Source organism: Protopterus annectens, chromosome 2.part0 (assembly GCF_019279795.1).
Source record: "Protopterus annectens isolate FY-2018-M chromosome 2.part0, PAN1.0, whole genome shotgun sequence".
NCBI lineage: Eukaryota > Metazoa > Chordata > Ceratodontiformes > Protopteridae > Protopterus > Protopterus annectens.
Window position 1 is genome coordinate 14,318,195 of NC_056728.1, and position 21,215 is coordinate 14,339,409.

General features: G+C 44.4%; 1 protein-coding gene across 2 annotated transcripts in view; it reads right to left on the reverse strand.

Annotated features, from left to right (window-relative positions):
- The window catches only part of LOC122792925 (signal-induced proliferation-associated 1-like protein 2), a 2,084,855-nt gene that overhangs the window by 983,574 nt on the left and 1,080,066 nt on the right, over positions 1–21,215 (reverse strand). The gene's annotated exons all lie outside the window — the stretch shown is intronic.

Sequence of the window (21,215 nt, forward strand, 5' to 3'; positions counted from 1 at the left end):
TGTCCAGGTAAAAATGAAACTGCCTGTGCACATCCAAGGAATGCAAGATCCTTTCCCCTTTATTTTGTGGATTAGTGAAAAAAGTTGGCAGGTGAATAGTTTGGTTTAAAGCCACTTTAGAAACCAGTAGGATTAGTCCTTAAAGACACCCTGTCTTGATGAAAAATAATATAAGGTTCCACAGCCATGAGTGCTTGTAACTCCGAGACTCTCCTGGCTGAAGTCAAAGTCAGTAGGATAGCTGTCTTCCATGATAAATATTTAATATCAGATGTGGCAGCAGGCTCAAAAGGAAGCAGAGTAAGTTTTTCCAGAACATAGTTGAGGTCCCAGGCAGGTATAGGTGGTGTCCTAGGGGGCTTTAAATTCTTTGCTCCTCTGAGATATTGTTTCAGAAGTGGATGTGAAAAGATTGGAGGATCTGTATTGTAATGTGCAGAGATAGCTGAGGCATGTATTTTTATGGAGGAAAAGGATAAACCCTTATGTAACATGTCTGTCAGGTAATGTAAAATCAATGAGATATTAGGAATGAGAGGATCCGAATCCTGAGCATGCATCCAGGTGCAAAATCTCTTCCATTTACCTTCATAAGATTTTCTAGTGCTAGGCCTTCTGGCTTCTAAGATAACATCCATGACCTGTTTGGAAAGGGTAGGATTAATCATAGACCCTGAATATGCCAGGCTGCTAGGCTGAGAGTTTTGATATGAGAGTGCAGAACCTGGCCCTGGTGTTGAGACAAAAGATTTGGAATCTGAGGTAGAATCCAAGGAGGCTCCTGGGATAGATTCATTAGTGTTGAGTACCAAAATTGACGAGGCCAATTTGGGGCCAGTAAAATCATCTTGGGTTTGTCCTGCTTTATCTTTAATAACACCCGTGGAAGAAGAGGTAGAGGAGGAAAGTCATACCCCGAGAGGTTCCTCCAACTGAATGAGAGAGCATCCACATTCCATGCTAGTTTGTGATATGTCCTTGTGCAAAAAATCTGTAACTGGTAGTTGAGGGGGGATGCAAATAAATCTATGTCTGGGCAGCCCCAGGCTTCTGTAATCATCTTGAATATTTGGGTGTCTAGCATCCACTCGTGTGGGTCTGACAGGTTCCTGCTCAGGCTGTCTGCCAGAATATTTTGTTTCCCTGGCAGGAACTGAGCTTGTAGATCCACTTTGCAAGCTAGAGCTGTGTTCCATAAAGTCATGGCTAGTCTGCAAATGGGGTAGGAGTGTGAACCCCCTTGCTTGTTTATGCACCACATAACTGTGGTGTTGTCTGTCTGTATCAGTAGTTGTCCTGGCTGTAGAAGATCCCTGAAAGCCAAGAGGGCATTCTGTACAGCTAACATCTCTTTTAAATTTATATGTAGGTGCTTCTGATCCTCTGTCCAAAAATCTTGCAGACCTTTCCCCTGCAAGTGGGCTCCCCATGCGTAATCCGAGGTGTCTGTGGTTAACACTTGGTTGGCTGGAGGCAGACTGAAGGCTTTCCCTTTGTTTTGAAGACATGCCATGGTCCACCAATGGAATTCCTTTTGTAGGCAAGGCAAGACAGCAATCTGTGTGTCTAGACTGTGGCAATGCTGGGACCATACGCTTTTTAGGTACCATTGTATTTTTCTCATATGCAGTCTTGCATATGGTATGAGAAGGATGCAGGAGGCCATGTAACCCAAAGCCTGCAGGAATTTCCTTGCAGTTAGCTGGGACATTAATGCCAGGGTTTTGAAAGTTGAAGCCAGCTGAAGTTGTTTTTCCGATGTCAGGAATGCCATCTGGGTTGTTGTGTTTAGAAGAGCACCCAGAAAAGTTATCTGTTGTGTGGGTGTCAAATTTGACTTTTTTATGTTCACGGTGAATCCCAGGTACTTGAGTAGATTTTGAACAAATTCCAGGTGCTGGAGTAAGACATCCTTGCTGTCTGCTTGAATAAGGCAGTCATCCAGATAAGGGTAAATTTGAATTCCCTTGAGTCTGCAGTAAGCTACTACTGGGGCCAGGCACTTGGTGAAGACCCTGGACGCAGTAGACAAGCCAAAGGGTAGCGCAGAGAATTGGTAATGTTTCGTGCCGGCCTTGAACCTGAGGTATTTTCTGCACTCCTGTCTGATAGGGATGTGTAGGTAAGCCTCCTTTAAATCCAATGTCACCATCCATGCATTTTTGCTCAACATTGGGCAGGAGCTGCTGCAGAGTAAGCATCTTGAACACTGGTATCTCCAGGAAAGAATTTAAGACTGACAGATCCAGGATGGGTCTCCAGGAATTTTGTTTTTTGGGAACTAGAAAGAGCCTTGAATAAAAGCCTTGCCCCGTCTCTGATTGTGGAACCAGTTCTATGGCCCTCATAGCCATGAGGGATCCCACCTGGTTTAATGCCTCTGCCCATTGGTGTTTTGGTAGGTCTGGCCATCCGTTTGGTCTTGGCAAGGTATGAAAGCGGAATTTGTAACCTCTTGAAACTACATCCAGAACCCACTTGTCTTGGGTTATGCAAGTCCAATTTTGATGAAAAAGTGAGAGTTTTCCTCCTAGAGGGGCTTCCAGGACAGAGGTTCCTGGAGCCATGCAGGGGGAGTCATTGAGCCTGTTTTCTATAAGATTGAGGTCTGTCCTCTCCACTCCTGGGGGTGGAAGCACTCCACTGTCTAGGTCTGTAAAAGGTCTCTGCTTGGGCCCTCCCTCTGGAGCGCCTATATCTACCCCTCTGAGGCCTGTCCGAGCTGGGAAAGGATCAATTTTTAGTTGGCCAATTTCTGCTAAATCTTGGGGGCTGAACTTGTAAGAAATCCCTAACCGTTTGCATGGATTTTGCCTTATCCTCCATTTTCTTTATCACCTCTTCAGCCTTAGACCCAAACAAAACATTATGCTGAACAGGAGCATCCAGTAACTTTGCTTTCACTTGATCAGGCAAGTTTTGTTCCTTTAACCAAGCATGCCTTCTAATGACTGTGCCAGTGGCAGCCGCCCTGCATGAAGCCTCCAAGGCATCAAAACCACAGTGTAAGCCATGCTTCCCCACCTGCTCAGTAGCATGCATCAAATCATGTAATTCCTTATCTGCACATGCAGAAATGGTAGCTAGCTTTTGTTTCATAACAGACAGCAGAAATTGCTGATATTTTAGCATATGAAATTGACAATTTAAAGCCCTAATGGATAAAGTAGCAGAAGTGTACACTTTTTTGCCCCATCTCTCCAAAGCTCTAGAATCCTTATCTGATGGAATTGGGTTTTTAGCAGAGGTGGCCTTAACACCCTTAGGACCCTGAGAAATGGTTTCTGGATCAGCAGCAGGATTGTTATAAAGGAACTGGTGGGAGTCAGGGACCCTGTAATATCTGTCAGGCTTTGCAGGGGCTGGAGGAAAGGAGTCAGGAGTTAAATTAGCCTCAGAAAAGACATCATCCACAATATCCAAAATAGGAGGAATAGCCAGGGGTCTGTGTTGGGGAAGAAGAAGGAAATCCCTAAGCCTTCTCTTAGATTCAGAGTACTCTTGTCCTTCCCAGTGAAAATGTTCCCTCATGTCATGTAAAGTTTCCCCAAAAGAAAAATCCTCAGGGGGAGAAGCTGAAGGAATGGATTCCTCAGTATCAGAATCCTCATAAGGAGGGAAAGTATATTCCTGTTCAGAGGAAGACACTGAAGAAATAGATGCCTGATCAGAGGATTCATAATCCAATTCTTGCCTTGGCCTTTTGTCTGGAGGGGGATGTGAACCCCTAATCATAGTTAGTAAGTCCTCCGCCATTTTAAGCATTTGTTTCTGAGATTTCGGTCCCGGATCAGAGGAGGCCTGGGCTTGAGTCTTTGATTTAGAAGGAGTCTTCACCTTTGTCTTTGCCTTTGCCTTTATCTGAAGCTGTGTAGGCCTGAAAATCCCCTCTGAAGCCGGTACCTGCACAGCAGCTCCGGACCCATCTGAGGGAGAATTGTCCGAAGGTCTTGCACCTGGAGTACTCAAAGGCCTAGTTGGCTCCTCGTGGGAGTCCGTTTCGGCAATCGGTTCTGTAATGGCCGATGACAGGAGCTGCGAAAGCGCCTCACTGATTACGGCCGAACCTGTAGCTGGCTCTGCTTGTAAACCGTCGTCTGATTTGGACCTCGAAGGCCTGTCCTTATCCTTGCGTCGTTTGTGAACTCCGGTAGTCGGAAGAGTGTCCGACGACATATTGTAATTAAATCACCTGCCAAAGTAGTGAAAAGCAAAATCGTATCTCCACTTAATAGTACGTTGATTATATCTAGCACAAAACCGACAACTAGCTACGTGGTGGTCAGGGGCTAAACAAGGAATACAGTAAGAGTGGAAATCCTTATGAGGTATTTGCTTCCCACAAGAAATACAATTATTAACTTTTTCTGACATCGGACTGGAGCAAGAAAAAAGTTTCCCCAACGGGGTACTTAGCTTTGAGAAGAAGAAGAAAGTCTTCGAATGAAGCATGAAAAATATCAGGAGTCAGCTGACCAGCACTTGCGAACTGCTTCCACTGCACGGCAAGAAAGACTAAAGAACATGGCGTTGGCTGGCAGCTTTGTACTCCTGGCGCTCTGACGTCAGGGAGCATGACTGAACAGCCGACGCCGGACCCAATCTTTGGGATTCTGGCTGACCGAGGGTTGCCTGCCGGCAGGAAGAACCCTACAGTGATGACTGCAACAGTGAAACCCGATGAACATCATGGGACACAGGTGGGCAGTAGCCTACCCTTTGATATTCACTGTGCCACACTAGTCTTGTAATCTGTCTATGTGGTACGTGTCATCACAAACGATGTGTCATGTACGGAAATATTGGTCAGTGTTCCCCTGTACTCATCACAATGCCCCATGTGGTATGTACTTCACATGACAACTACAGCAAGTGGAAAGGCCACAGACATACCTCACAAAGAGTAATACTGCCCTCAAACACATACCTTATGCAGACCGACTCACATAACCACAGCTACAGTGTGTTGCATACCGGCCACCCAGAGGTTACGTCTGCCGAACATACAGAGGTATGTCACACCCATAGCAGTCAGACAACCACCATGTCAACACTTCACAATCCCACTGGGCTACACGGCCTAGGTCCCTAATCCCTGCCACCTCAATAACAGCACATGCTGGAGGGATAGGCTCCTATTAGCAAATATGCCATACTCTAGAGTAAACCACACAGCATTAACAAACAAGGCTCCTCAGTAGCAGATATCATACATACCCCTGATGATTGTCTGTGGGATAGGTAACATGCCCTAGGGAATCACCTCTGTGTATCCAGTTGACAGGAGCAAGTGAAATCAAATTACATGTGTGTCAAAGGCCAGGGTAGCATATGGCTAGGCTGCTGTAGGCCCTAGGGCCAATAGCGTATTACCTACCTATGACACAATGTACACACACATGTACTCAGTGCAATACCTGCTATGTGAGGTGGTATGAGTGTGACAGTGAATGTGTGTAAGGTCTGTCACGGTGTGACAGCTTAGTGTGAGGTTGTTTCTGTCATGGTCGTTTGTGTCCTAGTTATGAGGCCAGAGAAAGATGTGTTAAGTTATTGGGATGCAGACATGGTAGGATGGCATATGTTGTGACATAGTTCCTTGTGTACGACTGTGGTGTCCCATCGTAGGCTGAAGCAATACATGTATGCTCAGTAAGTGGTACTGCTGGTGAATCCAGCTGACATTTGCACTGTTGTACTACCTGAAGCTGTAGGCCTAAACAGCACAGTATGGTGTATGTTCACATTCCCTGGTAACACTGTCTTGTGTGTTTCCTGTAGTCTGCACAGATTACATACCTCAGGCATAGGTATCCGTACGTAGGGGCACACAGTACTGTAAGATACACAGGAAATGCTCATCTGTGTCAGCATACATTTGTGTGTTGTATGAATATCTGATGTGTGTGTAATGATGCCTGTACCATGTCTGCAATCACATGTGTGTTGCAGGGTTTGCGTGTGTACCTAGCAACATGTATACTCTGTTACAGCAGTATGCCAGCTATATTAACAACTGTGCACATATGTTAGGTAGGGGTATGGCATCAATGACTAGGGTGGGTTACAGGTTATACTGTAACTGTACTTCACATTCATTGCAATGGATGAGATATTTCTTCATGCATTAGCTTGATATGTACCCCTGTGGCAAGGCTGTGCATTGGATCCCAAATACTGTGCCGAGTAATGGTGTATACTGTTTTTTATATGGAGTGTGGCAGGCACTGTCAGCCAGTTGTGGGCTGAGCACTGATATGTGGTACTGAATGTGTGTATCCTCTGACAGATGAACAGATGCTATATATGGCAGTTAACTGATATATGTACAGTATAATATTAAGTGTGCCACATGACTTGCTCACATATATCCTTTACATGTCTTCCAGGCTTATGGCTCATCAAAGGAATCCCTCCTACACAGCCACAGAGGAATAGGAAATCCACCACAGCCTGGTTCAGCACTATACCCTGCTGTTTTCCAGGGCCAGCCAGCACCAGCAGGAGCGTACTGCACTGTGGCAAGATCTTGTTCGTCGGGTAAATGACATAGGCATGCATAACCAGACATATGAGCAGGTACGCCATCACTGCAGTGATTTAATTAGACATGTCCGGCGGCGTGCATCTGATGTCCATAGACAACAGCTTGCCACAGGTGGTGGGGTGGCCATACATCCCCCCCTCATCAGAGTGGAGAAACTGCTCCTAAGTGTGGTGGCTCCTGGCCTACAGCAGCAACAACATCACACATGTGTCATCATGGAGACCGGAGCCACCCAGCATGGTGACATGGAGCATGCAAGTAACATGCCCTAGCTGTAGACTACTGTTACCTGTATTGTTAGATTATGCATATGTGAGATGTGCACTGTGTTTAGAAGTTGTGCTGCCTAATGTGTGCAATACTGATATTGTGAATAGTATCTGTACACCTATGCCTGTTGTTCTACTGTAGTTTAGCACACTCACAGTAGCAATGCCACAGTTGTGGCCACTGACAAACTGTGTCATATTCTTGTAGGTCCCTGGTGTGACAGCAGGGCAGACGACACATGCTGGTGAGTGTGTTAACACTTTAAAATTGGTATTGAAATGTGCATGTCATAGGTGAGGTGCAGGCCATGTACACATAACACACCTACGCATAATGCATGCTGTGCATGTTTGCTGTGAGACGTTAAACATCTCAGTAAAGTCAGTAGCTGCCTCAATCACATGCAATGCACAGAGCATCAGACACAAATGTGGCAACACTGTACTGCACATTGGATAGGCATAGTTGACACACATGTACACAACATAACACGTTTGTCATACGCAGTACACCTCAACATGCTACACATGTTGTAATCGGACACCCGCTGCCAGGTCACACTTCAGTATCCCACATGTCATCCACACACCGCACATATTATACCTGAGGGGTAGGGGCCTAGCATGGGGCTGTGCAACACTCTTCAACACATAACACAGTCATGTTAGGCAATACTCCCTATTGGGCACCTCACACACCCTTGTGCAACGTGGCTGTGTAATTGTGAACTTAGCCACGGCACTGCGGTTCAGGTACAGCATGCTAGGCAGTGGTCTAGCACACTTTAGTGGCCTTGAGCAACCACATGATGCATGATGATAATGGCTAATGGTACTACACCCCATACAGTTACAATGGCCATGTCCAGGATTGGTATTCCAACATGTACACATGCACCACTCATCCCGTGTGTGTACATAGCATGCATGTGCTACACCTGTGTCCACAGTTATCTGCTACAGACACAGACACTGCAATCAGACATGGAAATCCATGTGACTCACAGATAACACATGCAGCCATGGTATGTATACCTGTGAGTGATGGTGCACAGGACATTGCAGAGCTTGTAATACTTGCACAAAAATGTCATGTCCTTGTACACATTGTGTTCCAGGCTGTAGGCAATCACTGAACATGTACACACATGCACCACAGCCATGTACACTGTCATTAACTATGGCTGTCTACACTCACACTGCATGGGCTTGATCAACACTTATTCTGCATGCTGACATGTGTGACATGACTGTTTGCCTTGTGATACTGTCACCCACCTTCAACCACTATTGAGTATGTTTTGGATTGTTGTTGTGTGTGTGTATCTGCTGTAGTGAGGAGTGTGCATGTGTTCCTGTGTTCCTGTGTGCATGTGTGCATGTTTGCATGTGTTCATGTGGGCATGTGTGCATGTGTGCATGTGTTAATGTGTGCATGTGTGCATGTGTGCATGTGTTCATGTGTGCATGTGTGCATGTGTGCATGTGCAGACCGTAAAGTGTGTTTCCTGTCTTCCTCTCACAGGTGCTGAGTTAGGGGTTGGTGAAAGCAGCAGGCAACCTGAAGCCACTGCCATGGATAGTGGTGATGATAACACATGTATTTTGGCACAGGGAGATTTGACAGTGTCTGTCGTTGGTCTGCCAATCGACAGTACACAGCATTCAACCCCATCTATGCACACACTCATACTGCCATTACATTCCTCACCACCAATGGTCATAGGAGAGGGACAGCATACAGTTGGCATTGACCAGGAGAGTGTGATACCCATGGCACTTGCATCCCCTCACAGCAGCCATAGCCGTAGATCCAGAACAGTACCACATAGGCAGAGGTCCAGGGGTTCTCGGGGGAGCACCACTGGTTGTACTGCCCCTGGCAGGTGTGCCCTCACAGGTCTTATGATGACCACTATGTTCTGGGCTGTAATGCAGGCTCAGGCACATATGGAATGGTACACCAGGCAGGGACTTAGGGCGCAGAGGGCACATTACACCGCTATCAATGACAGCATCCGTGACCTTGCCGGTGCCATCTGGACTTACACCGAGGTCATTGATAGACGTTGGGGGGAGACAATAGATGCCCTCCACAACATGTCTTCCTTGAGCCAGGACTGTGAGGGACGGTTGCGACGTTGACACGGACGCATGCCAGCAATGGCTAGCGCCCGTAGTGGCAGTACCAGCCCCAGCAATGCTGGTGCTGGCCTATCCATTGACCGTCCCAGTAGACCACGTGCACGTGGCTCTGGCCAGTCCCAGCAGGGACATGGGTCCAGTCATCATGCCTCTGCCTCTGATGACAGTACCCAGTCGGGGTTGGTACCCGATACTGTCCGTAGCACCACTGTCAAGCACAGGTACTGTGTCCATGGCTGGAGACAGTGATCTGTACAGCCTAGCAGGTACAGTCTGTGGATGTCCCACAAACCACCGTATATGGCAGCCACATGGTGGAGCTGTGTGCATGCAGACACACACATATTAAGCAAACAACTAGGGCTCAGACATACACACATTACATCAACATTGGCCCATGCTGTACTGTTGTCCCTCACACACACACACACACACACACACACACACACACACACACACACAGACACACACACACACACACACACACACACACACACAGACACACACACACACACACACACACAGACATGTCAACTGGATGGGTCAATGTCAGGCTCTGGCAAACAACAAAATGCCCTGTGCATATGATGATAGCTGTGCCTCCTCCTGTCATATGCATTACTGATGAAGGGACAGGCTAACATGGTGCTGATGCACAGGGTGACACTATAGCAGTGTAGCAATAATAGCAAGTTGTCAACAAGGAAGTGTAACTACATCTTTGTAGGTATATCTGAGCAGACATTATGCATCAAAGCTCTGATTGTCAATGTAGCATTGTTTACACCACTGTTAGATCTGAGTATGTATTATCCACCCATGTGCCACTTGGCTGATGTGTGATGTGTTGCCAGCATGTGCTAGTGAGTGGACAGTACGTGTGTGATGTGTGCAGTACAGATTAGCAAGTGTACATCTGTGAACATGGTGGGTGCGCACTGTCTGGATGTCTGGATGTACGTGCATAGTGGACACATGGGATGTGTGGCATACCCTGTTGTACACATTGTAAACATCTCATAGCATCTTTCAATGGCCAGTATGCATTCTACTACAGTTATGTACTAACATGGGTAGACGTATGTATGACATGGGTTGACACTATGCTGTGGGTGATACCATTAATATCTGTCAATGATTTCCAGTCTGGTAGTATACACAACCTCAACAGCATGACTATAAGCAATCATTGGATGATGTCCTGACAAATGACGCACAGTAGTAGGGAACCCAGTATCAATTGGATCCTTCCAGTGCTACACTATAACACTAACCAGTGGTAATAACCACCACCCATTACTGTGACCACACCTGTGTGTCATATAGCCCCCCTAGGTACATGCAGACACACTAGGGATGTGTCCATCCAAATCCGGGAATGCATGGATTGGCCTACAATGCATTCCCTGGATGGGACGTATATCCTACACAAGGGTATCATACAGACAGATACCTGTTGTCTGATACATGCTGTATAGCAGTAAGCCGACTATGGCATAGTCATCCTCATGTACTATACATACTATCCCATCAGTACCCCACAGGTGGTAGCCCTCAACATGTATGGTGGGTACCATTGTGTACATACAGACCCATGTTATGTCATGTGTCCCTTGGTATCCACATATCCATAGGTATTGTGGAGTTCCAAGGTGTATCACATAAGACATTAGAGGCCTGAATGCATATCCACAAGGCAGTCGTACACCTATAAAGACTGTCCATTCTTGGCAGACTTTGTTGTGTATGACCATGTCTGACATATACCCCAGGCATATACCCTCACTCACACTACTCTTAAGTAACTATCATGGGTGTGTGTGCCACAGATGACCTTGGCCACAGAACACGACAGTGGACGGCCATGTCACATACATACATATGTGACCTATGATCTGAGAAGCAGCAGCACAACCTGTCAATGGAAACAAATGTATTCATGTAGTATGCAGGCTTCACACCTATGTACTGATTGAGGGGACATGTACACATATATATTTGCCACGCAGATACCTGATGTGTGCAATGCACTTACTGTTGTCATCATACTATGTCATACTATGGTAAAAGCAAAACCCACACCGCATTGACCAACAGTCAGCATTTGCAGGATTCAAAACCCCCCAAAATTAAAAATTTTAAAAGGGGTCAAAAAAATTTTTAAAAAAATTTAAAAGGGGGGTTTGGGTTTTTTTAGGGGGGGTTTCCCCCCCCCAAACAAAAAAGGGGGGTTTTTGGGGGGTTTTCTCCAAAAAGGAAAAAATTAAAAAACGGGGTTGGCCCCTTTGTTGTTTTAATCCCCCTTTTTTCCCCGGGGTTTTTTAAAAAAAAAAAAAATTTTTTTTTGGGGGGTTTTGCCCCTTTAAAAACCCCCCCTTTTTTGGTTTTGGGGGCCCAAAAAACCAAAAAAAAAAAATTTTTTTAAATTTTTCCCCCCGGGGGGGAAAAAAAATTTGGGGGAAAAAGGGTTGAAATTTCCCCTTTAAAAAAAAACCCCCCCAAAAAAACCCGGGGGGGAAAAAAACCCCCCCCCAAAAAAAAATTTTAAATTTTTTTTTAAAAACAGTTTTTTTTTTGGGGGCCCCTTTGGAAAATTTTTTTTTTTTGGGGGGGGCAGGGTTTTTTTTTTTACCCGGGTTTTGGGTTTTTTAAAAAAAAGGGGAAAAAAAACCCCCCAAAAAAAAAAAAACCCCCCCAACCCCCCTTTTACGGAAAAAAATTTTTTTGGGGAAAAAAAAAATTTTTTAAAAAAAAACCCCCCCAACTTTTTGGGAACAAAGGGGGAAAAACCCCCCCTTTTTTTTTTCCCTTTTAAAAAGGGGGGGGCCCCCCCCAAAAAAACCCCCCCCCGGTTTTTTTTAAAAAAACCCCAAAAAAAAAACCCCCAAAAATTTTCCCCCCCCCCCGGGGAATTTAAACCCAAACCAGGGGGGGGTTTTTTCCCCCCTTTTTTAAGGGCCATTTTTTCCAAAAAATTTTCCCCCCCTTTTTTTAAAATTTTTTCCCCCCCGGGGGTTTTCCCCCCCCGGGAAATTTAAAATTTTTCCCCCCCTTTTTTTTCCCCCTTTTTTTTTTGGGTTTTCCCCAAAAAAAAAAGGGGGTTATTTTTTTTTGGGGGGGTTTTTTAAAGGGCCAAAAAAAAAATTTTTAAAAAAAAATTTAAAACCCAAAAAAAAAAATTTTGGGGGGGGCCCCCCCTTTTTTTCCTTTTTTAAAAACCCCCAAAAAAAAAAGGGGTTTTTTTTTGTTTTTGGGAATTTGGGGGGAAAGGGGGGAAAAGAAACCTTAAAAACCCCCTTTTCCCCCGGCTTTTAAAAAAATTTTGGGGGTTTTTTTTCCCCCTTTTGGGGGGGGAAAAAAAAAAAAAATTTTGTTTTTCCCAAAAAAGGGAAAACCCCCCAACCCCAAACCCCTTAAAAAAATTTTTCCCCCCCCCCTTTTTTGGGGAAATTTTTAAAAATTTCTTTAAAATTAAAATTTCCCAAAATTCCCCCCCCCCCCCGGTTTCCCCAAAAGGGGTTTTTTAAACCTTTTTCTCAAAAAATTTTTTGGGCCCCCCCCCCCGGTTTTTAACATTTCAAGCGTTGTTGTGGGCAGATCTTGCCTCTTGAACCTGTTTGTATTCTTTAAATGGCTAACAGGTCCATCAACATAGGGATGGCTGTCCACACAGCCTACCTGAACCTTGCAAAACCCTTCAACACAATAACCCACTGGGCCATTATGCATAGGCTCACCAGTGTCAATATGGACATATATCTCACACAATGGGTTGATACCTAGATCAGGGATAGCACCCACATGGTCAGAATTGCAGGTGCCATGTCTGACTATACACCAGTTACACATGGCATCCCACACGGCTTGGTCCTGGGACCACTCTTGTTCAGTATATATTTGTCTGATGTACAGGCTACCATAGGGGGAATATGGTTGAACATGTTTGCACTTGACTGCAAACTGGGTGCCATGATCAACTCTCCAGCTGCCACATGCATCCTCAATCAGGGTCTCACAGAGATGGATGACTGGTGCCTGAGCCATGGCCTACAGCTAAATGCCATTAGTTGCATAGTTATCCCATTTGGGAATAACAACATGCCCACACATTACCACATAGAAAGTACTCCATTATATACGGTAGGAGTTATTATGGGTTTGGGGACATGACTTGTTCGCACTGTCGCCTTTAACATTCACGTTGCCAAAGTGGTTGGACACACCTTCTATGTGGGCCACCTTATCCCATATGGTTTCACATCTAGATCGAGTGAGGTCATTGTGCCCCTATACTCATCACATCCATGCTTGGTTACAATGCCACATTTGGGGTGTACCTTACCTGACACCTGCAGCAACTGTACTGGCCACGGAAGGTCCTCACCAAGCAGATCTAGGGTCTCACACAGATGCCCTGCATAGTTCAGATGCAGTAACTCCAGCTCTACTCAGTCGCTTACCACCTATTCAGATATGATGTGTGCCTGTTGTTACAGATATACCCAATCCAGAATTACTGGACATGCTCCACCTCAGGATATCCAACTCCCTTGGAGCTACACACTCCAGGGACGTATACCTCAGCACAGATGTTAATAGGACATTGTGGAGGGACAGATTCTTATCCCAGAGGCTCCACTCACTACAGAATATAATCCCAGTTTCACATAGGCAGAGCCACCCACTGATCACCTACTGGAGACATCTTGATGACTGTATGGGTGATCATATATTTACCCCTGGGATATCTTCTGTGTCCCTGCTAGACAGAGGCACACTAGCCTAAATGTACATGGGCTATCTTGTGTGACCTACTATTCACACACACAGTGTAGTCATCTGACAGGGTTGCGAATGCCAAACACCCTCTGGCTAGGCTTGTACATGCCCTAGGGCAGATAGCCTAGTATGGACCTCTGAACCTATGCTAATGTTCAAGATGCACAATGTTTATTGCTGATACTGTTTGCAGGTCTTTATCATCTTTGCTTTACCAGTTTCCATGAACAACTTAATTATCTGCAGAACATATTTGGTTATGACAGGGTTCCACTATATTATAGATGTGTCAGTTGTCATATAACTGTGTGCACAGGGTGGATTGCTGTATAGTGACAGGTTCCTGGGTTAACACATGCAACTGCCAGATATGCGTGGCCCACTGCTGTACTCAGACATGGCCTAAGTGTGTGAGCATGCCCAGTTCTGCCATTCCATGTTTTGTTGCCTGACATTTGTCTCATTTATTTAAGTGTGTGAGCATGCCCAGTGTGACCCTTCAGTATGTTGCTATCTGAGGTCCACTACATTTGTTGATGTGTGCGAACATGACCAATATTAACATTTATACTGTGTGTGTTGGAAGTCAGGTTCTGTTCTCACTGCAGGACTCACCTTTGTGTCATAACTCAACAAGAATTATGCAGTGCCTGCAGGGTTTCCATGGAATACTTTGCATAGACTTAGCAACATTCCATCATACAGGTGGACCACTGCAATGCTGTCATGGTTTAGTGGTTCAGTACTTTGGCTATAGTGCACAGTATCCTGGGTTCGAGGCCCATCACTGCTTTATATTTTCATACTGAGCAGACCAGACTGCTTAAGGGCCTGTTAAGCAAATATGAGCATGTTGGCTTTTGTTCAGCTATGCCCTATTTCGACCAGGCTTGTCTGACATTGCTCAATATTCACCAACATTGCTGGACGTTGCCCAATATTACTGAACATAGACCACAGTTGTGCTAGTTGGTGTGTGCAATTTTGTTTGCATATACTATATGGTGGTAATTGCTGTTTAGCACTGCTTTATATTGTTTAACACATGACATTCATGCCTTAGGTGGTGCTGCAGGGCTGCCTATGTCAGAAGCACATACTACACTCCTTGCACATGTTTGGAAGCAGGTAGTGTCAACTTAGGCATCCCTTTTACTTTATGTGTGAGTCGGAGAGAGGTATCATTTCCAGAGTTTCTACTGAGCCAGTGTATGTGCTATGCGTTGCCTCTTTGCCAAGGCCAAAGCATACTGGGCACGCCTCCTTCTGCCTACTGGGGCAGGCTGAGGTTGTTCCTCCTCCGAGTCACGCTCTGCCTGTGATGGCCTTGGCAATGGTGGGGGGCTGTTTGGCCCAGGCCTATGCTGGTCCTGCTGCAGCTGTTTTCATAGGATCATATTATGTAGCATAGCAAATACCATGAAAATTTGGGTACATGTAGTTGGTGAGTACTGCAAGGCTCCACCAGATGTGTCCAGGCACCGAAACCATGACTTGAGCAGCCCAAACACACTCTCTATTACATTACGTGTTTATGCATGTGCCTCATTATGGCGTTCCTGTTCAGGTGTGTGTGCATTTCTGGTGGGTGTCATCAGCCACGGCTCCAGTGCATAGCCAGCATCCCCCACTAGGTGACCATGTGGGATGTCCCCATTGGCAAATTTCTGGTACAGCTGTGTCAGATGCCAGATATGGGAATCATGGTAGCTTCCAGGGCAGCCTGCACACACATTCAGTTTTATGCCCTGGGCATCACACATGACCTGGCAGTTGATGGAGGGGAAGCCCTTGCAGTTGAAGTAGACCCTACCCTGCTTGCCGGTTGGTGCTTTAATGTGTATGTGCGTAGAGTCTATTGCACCCACTACCTCAGGGTTTTCTGTTATTTGCTGGAAGAGTCGCATATTGCTGGCCAATACCTCATGGGAATTGGAGAAATATACATGATCACCGACATGTGCTGACATGGCATCCAGAAACTGGTGTAGTACCCTGGATGCTGATGCCTGTGATATCCACATCATATCACCAGTTGGTCTCTGGAAGGTACCTGTTGCTAGTATTCTTAGGCCAACACATACCTTGGTTTCCACTGGGATGGGTTCCCCTCTGTTGGCTCTGTGTGTGAGTCGTGGCCTGCACAGCTCAACAATTTGCTGCAGGAGGTCTTCTGTCCACTCTATAATGCTCCACTATCTCCAGCTCATGTAGCCCCTGGTAGGTTACCCTGGGTCTGTACACTCTTCTCCATCTCCTCACTGTGGGTTGTCCTGCAGCATTTCCATTGTTACCACCCTCAGGATGTTGCATATGTCACCTTATAACAGCAATGGCAGCCCCTAACATTTCTTTGCCTCAGTAAAGCTTTTTCAGTTTTCACTTCTATTAGCTTACTGCAGTGTCTGTTGTGAGAAACATAATGGACTGTTGTCTGCAGAGTTTTAAGTGCTAGGCTGGGCTGGGCTAGTGTACTGTCTGTGTAATTGCCTGATTCTGATTGTTTTCACCTGCTAGCTCTGCTAGTACTCCCTAGTAGCTTCCTACTATTTGTTGTGCTTCCTTTATCCTTTCTGTTTCCTCAGGGGGGAGTGCCACGCACACAAGTGCAAACACGCGCAAAACTGCTAACACGCGTGCACACATGCTTACACGGACTAAAACTTGCTTATTCGGGTTAAAACACATGCACACCAGCGCAAACGCGCTTACAACTCCTTAAACAGCCTTATACATGCTTACTCCGGCTTAAACGCGCACACTCACTCTTACACGTGCGCGCACTGTCTTACTCAGGTTTACAGGCATGCACACGTGCTCATAGCTGCTCAGCAAGAAACTTTGGTGTTATCCACGGCATACACCTTCCATTTCTTGCCTTTCCCTAGCCTACCTGTTGACACACCTCTTTCCATGATGTATAAATGACAGCAGACACATGCCACTCTGCTCCAATGAGCTTCACTTCTTTCATACATACCCCCCTCATGATGTCACCTATCTTCTACTCTGTTACTCCCCATATCCTACTCCTACACTCCACTGACTGTCCTCATTTGCTATGTAAACTTGCGATTCACTATCCTAACACTCATTTACATAGGATTGCCTACTAATGCTTGGTTACATGTCTTAGACTGAGCTTCCCCCCTTAGCAACCGCTACTCGGTGGCCATGTTGTCTTCAGCCTGCCATTCCCTTGCATTGTACATTAACAATTTCTATAAATTCCACATTTCTGGGTTTTAATTTTTAGTATTCTGGGTTTTAGAGCACAGCCCGTTTGTGCGGCGCTGCGCTATGCTTAAGCGTCGGAAATCGGCGAAAAAAAATTATTTTTATTTTTATATTGCATCAGGAAACATTTCCAATGGCCGTATATTTGGCCATTGGCATGCTTCCTGCACTGGATGCAACCTTTATTTGGAGCTGCCACGGCTCCATTTTGCTATTTGCAGAACGGTACTCAGTTGTCAACTGAGTACATTTCTGCAAATAACACTGCTCTTACTCGGACAGGTACGGGTTTCCTGAACCACAAATCTACGTCATTTGCATGCCTTTCGCCTGCAATTGAGGTAATTTGCATATCCCTGCCCTGTCCATGTAAGAGCCGTTTTAGGAGCTCTCTTACACGCCCCTACAGGTTGTTCCTGGATCACTCGTCAGACATGATGTCTGCATGGAGTCTTACTCTACTCTTAGACTCCATGCAAGCTATCGTGAATCCGGCCCATAATGTATACAAGTACAAAATCTTTAAATGCAACAACATATGTATGACTTAATTAACTGAGTTTCAGTGCTTCATCTAGTTAATGCCAAATCATCATCATACCACATAGCACCACAACACTGCCTAAATGTCGTAACTATTAGCAAAGTGTCCTGCTTCAGGAGACATTCCAGAGCTTGCAGTGCAAAAAATGCAGCCATTAACTCCAGAAGGTTTATGTAGAGGAGCATATCCTCTGTTGTTGAATCACTGCTGATTCCATATTTGTTTCCCAACCTTCCTGTAGATGGATTAGTAAAACTCCAGTTCCTGAACTGCTGAATGAGACCCACCATTTGAAGAAATGATGGCAAGGCTCAGAAGCAATAGAGCTCTGCACAGAATGAAGGATCTGCAACCGTTGGCAGAGTATGATCCACTGTAAGATAGTCTGAACAACTGCTTGAGACCAGAGGGCCTAAACTTGTACTTAATCTGGCAGAAAAACTTAAAAGTACATAATGTTTTTACTAATGCTCCTCGTATAGGTTTGCAGTTAATAGTCCAACTGTGTTCTTGAAATAAATACATGAGCAGATATTGTGATAAATATGATAATTTCAACTACAATACTGCTAGAGTATTATATATTGCAAAATGCTTTACATAATCTCCGTAGAATTTAGTTACCATTGAAAGTAGGAAGTTGGTTACAAGAATATGCTACATACAAAAGCATGGATATGCAATAGAAAACAAACATTTAAAAAGTATGCATTATATTCATTATATAATCACAGTAATATGTGCCCTGCATTCAAAATAAGTTTTTGTTTTGTTTGCAGTAGTTGGCAGGTGAGGACTGATCTGACAGGTCAGATTTCCAAAAGTTTCTTGGAACAGAATAACTTCCAATGGCAAATCAGATCACATGCAAATCATACTCCTTGGTCTCAATTACTATACAGGTTTGCACTCTCTTTTACAGTTAAGATCTTTAAAATAATAGTGTTCTACTACTGACATCGTATTTCTTACTAGTATGATATTGTATTTTAGCTAAATTTTTATCCAATAATCTCCCATCACAGGTGTGAGAAATCCAGAAGAAAATGATTTCATGTTAATTTTGACCGAATTATTACTTTAAGAGCATGACTTTTTGATTAGTACTTAAATGATCTTTAATCTATAAGGTAATAGTTCTCCTTAATGATGTCTTTATTAGTTGTGAAGAAAGCTCTCATTAAGATTATCCAAATCAGGAAGGAAGGATAACTTTCAAAATCATATTCCACAACAGAATTGCAGAAGTGAGACACATGAGAACACTACTTAAGGATTTAGAGGCACAAAGTGATGAAGGAATACACGTTCTTGGCAAATGCATTTTAAGTATTGGATTCCTTATTGGGGAATGAGTTCTGAAATGTTGCAATTTCTGAATCATATGCTGGGCTGAAGAAACAAATTATGAATATTCCTTCAGGATTCTGCCAAAAAGGGAAGTCGACTCAAACATGGGCTGGTATGCCGAGCAAACTTTCTAGGTACTGAAACTCTGGATTGTGGAAGTTTCCAGTTCACAAATACACTATCTTTATATACAGACCCCAGTCAGGAATAGCCCAAAATTCAGTCTCAAGTTGTCACAAGCAGGCAATGAGCTATATTTTTAAGGGATAGGTAAGAGGTTGCTTCCTATTCCAGTGTCACTTTATATAAACAGAAGACCTTCCCAAGGTAAGATCCTCAAAAGAGGGGCTATTGCAGTATGATGCAAGATTCTGTTACCCTCTTTAGTAGAAACAGCTATCACATATTCAGCATTTGATGAAAAGGTATGTGCTTGTGATAAAACCTGCACAAGGAATGCTGTCTCTGGCTGTAACAATGGTATCAAGGCATCCTGATTATGTTGCTGAACAATACTGTTCCAAAAACCCCACACATACTCACAACCATTCAAATCCATTCCCTGAACAGGCAAGCTAAAGTTTGTCAAGTCCTGCAGTGGACTGACTGACCAGGAAGACCAATAAACTGGATGCCAAGGTGATGTGTTTATACACCATCTCAGGCATATCTGAAGAAGAAGCCCAGGTTCACAACATTTCAGATTACTGTACCTTGCATGAGATAAATACTAGTGTAGATATCAGTGTGATGAACAGCACTGCCAACATCCCTGAATGGGAGAGGAACACTAGTGGAGATATAACTGAGCCGGAGAGGAACATTTCTGCAGACACAACTGACAATAAAAATGTGCTTCCACTGATTGTGGTTGAATGTGGGGAAATTTTGCAGCCTCTAAGGTGTGGTGATCTGAGTTCATTATATTAAGCAATGATCACAGGTGACAACTCCTAACATGGGAGCGTGATGGGCTTTGTTCCCCAAGGTAACTCTGAATCTGAATTCTGCATTAAAGTAAACTCAGATCTTTTGATGTCTGCAATCATTATACGGATATCAGCTTCTTACTACAAAACATCAAACTACGAAAATGAGAAAAGGCTACTGCAAAACCACAAGCAACTAAGCCCACCTTAAAAATCATTATCCTGATCTAAAATTCTGTCTCTCCTATTTCTAATTGCATGTGATTTCTGGTTTGTCCTTCTGCTGGGATTTGAGCGATGACATAGACTGTAGCTGATCCCACTGATATTATTATGTTACAGGAATGAATCACAGACAGTAACAATAGCATTCATTGTTACATCGGAGTTTTAGCCAAAGCAATCTGCAGAAGTGATAGCCTCACATTGTGATCAGGCAACCACAGTCACACCTAAACGACCTACACTTAATAAACTTTGAGCATGGGAACTCTCATTTATGAAGGCTAATAAAGCACCTGAACTGAAAGTCTGGCTGAAAAGGGTCAGGGACCCTTGTGCTGTACACGCCACTTTACCTTGATGAACAAACTGACTTCGACTGACCTCATACATAACTCTGACCATGATAGCATCAGCATATACTGACTTCATACATAACTCTGACCATGATAGCATCAGCATATACTGACTTCATACATAAGTCTGACCATGATAGCATCAGCATATACTGACCTCATACAAAACTCTGACCATGATAGCATTAGCATACACGGACCTCATACATAACTCTGACCACGATAGCATCAGCATATACTGACCTCATACAGGAGTGCTGTCAGCTGAAGAAAAATGACACTCTTCTGACATGTCTTATGCCCAGCTGGGCAACCTACATAGAAATTAAAGATGCATATCAGAGAGAAAGACTAATAATATGAATGACCAGCAGTGATTAGTGCCACTATTAGCCTGCCAGGAATTGCATGCCTTCTGCAACAAAGTCAGATCTTACTCAGATCTGCAGACAGGCCTTCATCATAAAAAGGCAAAACCTTCTGCAGAAACATACAAAAGTTAGAGCAGTAAATCATCATCTGAGACTCTGCTTTACAGAATATAAGAAATTAGGAGAGTACCCATGCTGTGCTGTAAACAAAAATGCACCACAAGTCCTTCAAACTACTTCCTTACATACACAAAACATTAAATCACATGCATTAGACAGTAAGCTAGTTCTTTGCAAATGTAACATGCACAAAGTAAAACAAAGTGTTTCTACAGCAGGAAATCTCCCTCCTCATTGCACTGTACTGCTCATACATTGGGCATTCCACCCTCCAAAGCCATGTTACTTTATTAAGTGTATTATAGGGTCAAGACAACCTGGACAGCAATCACTTAAACAGAGAACT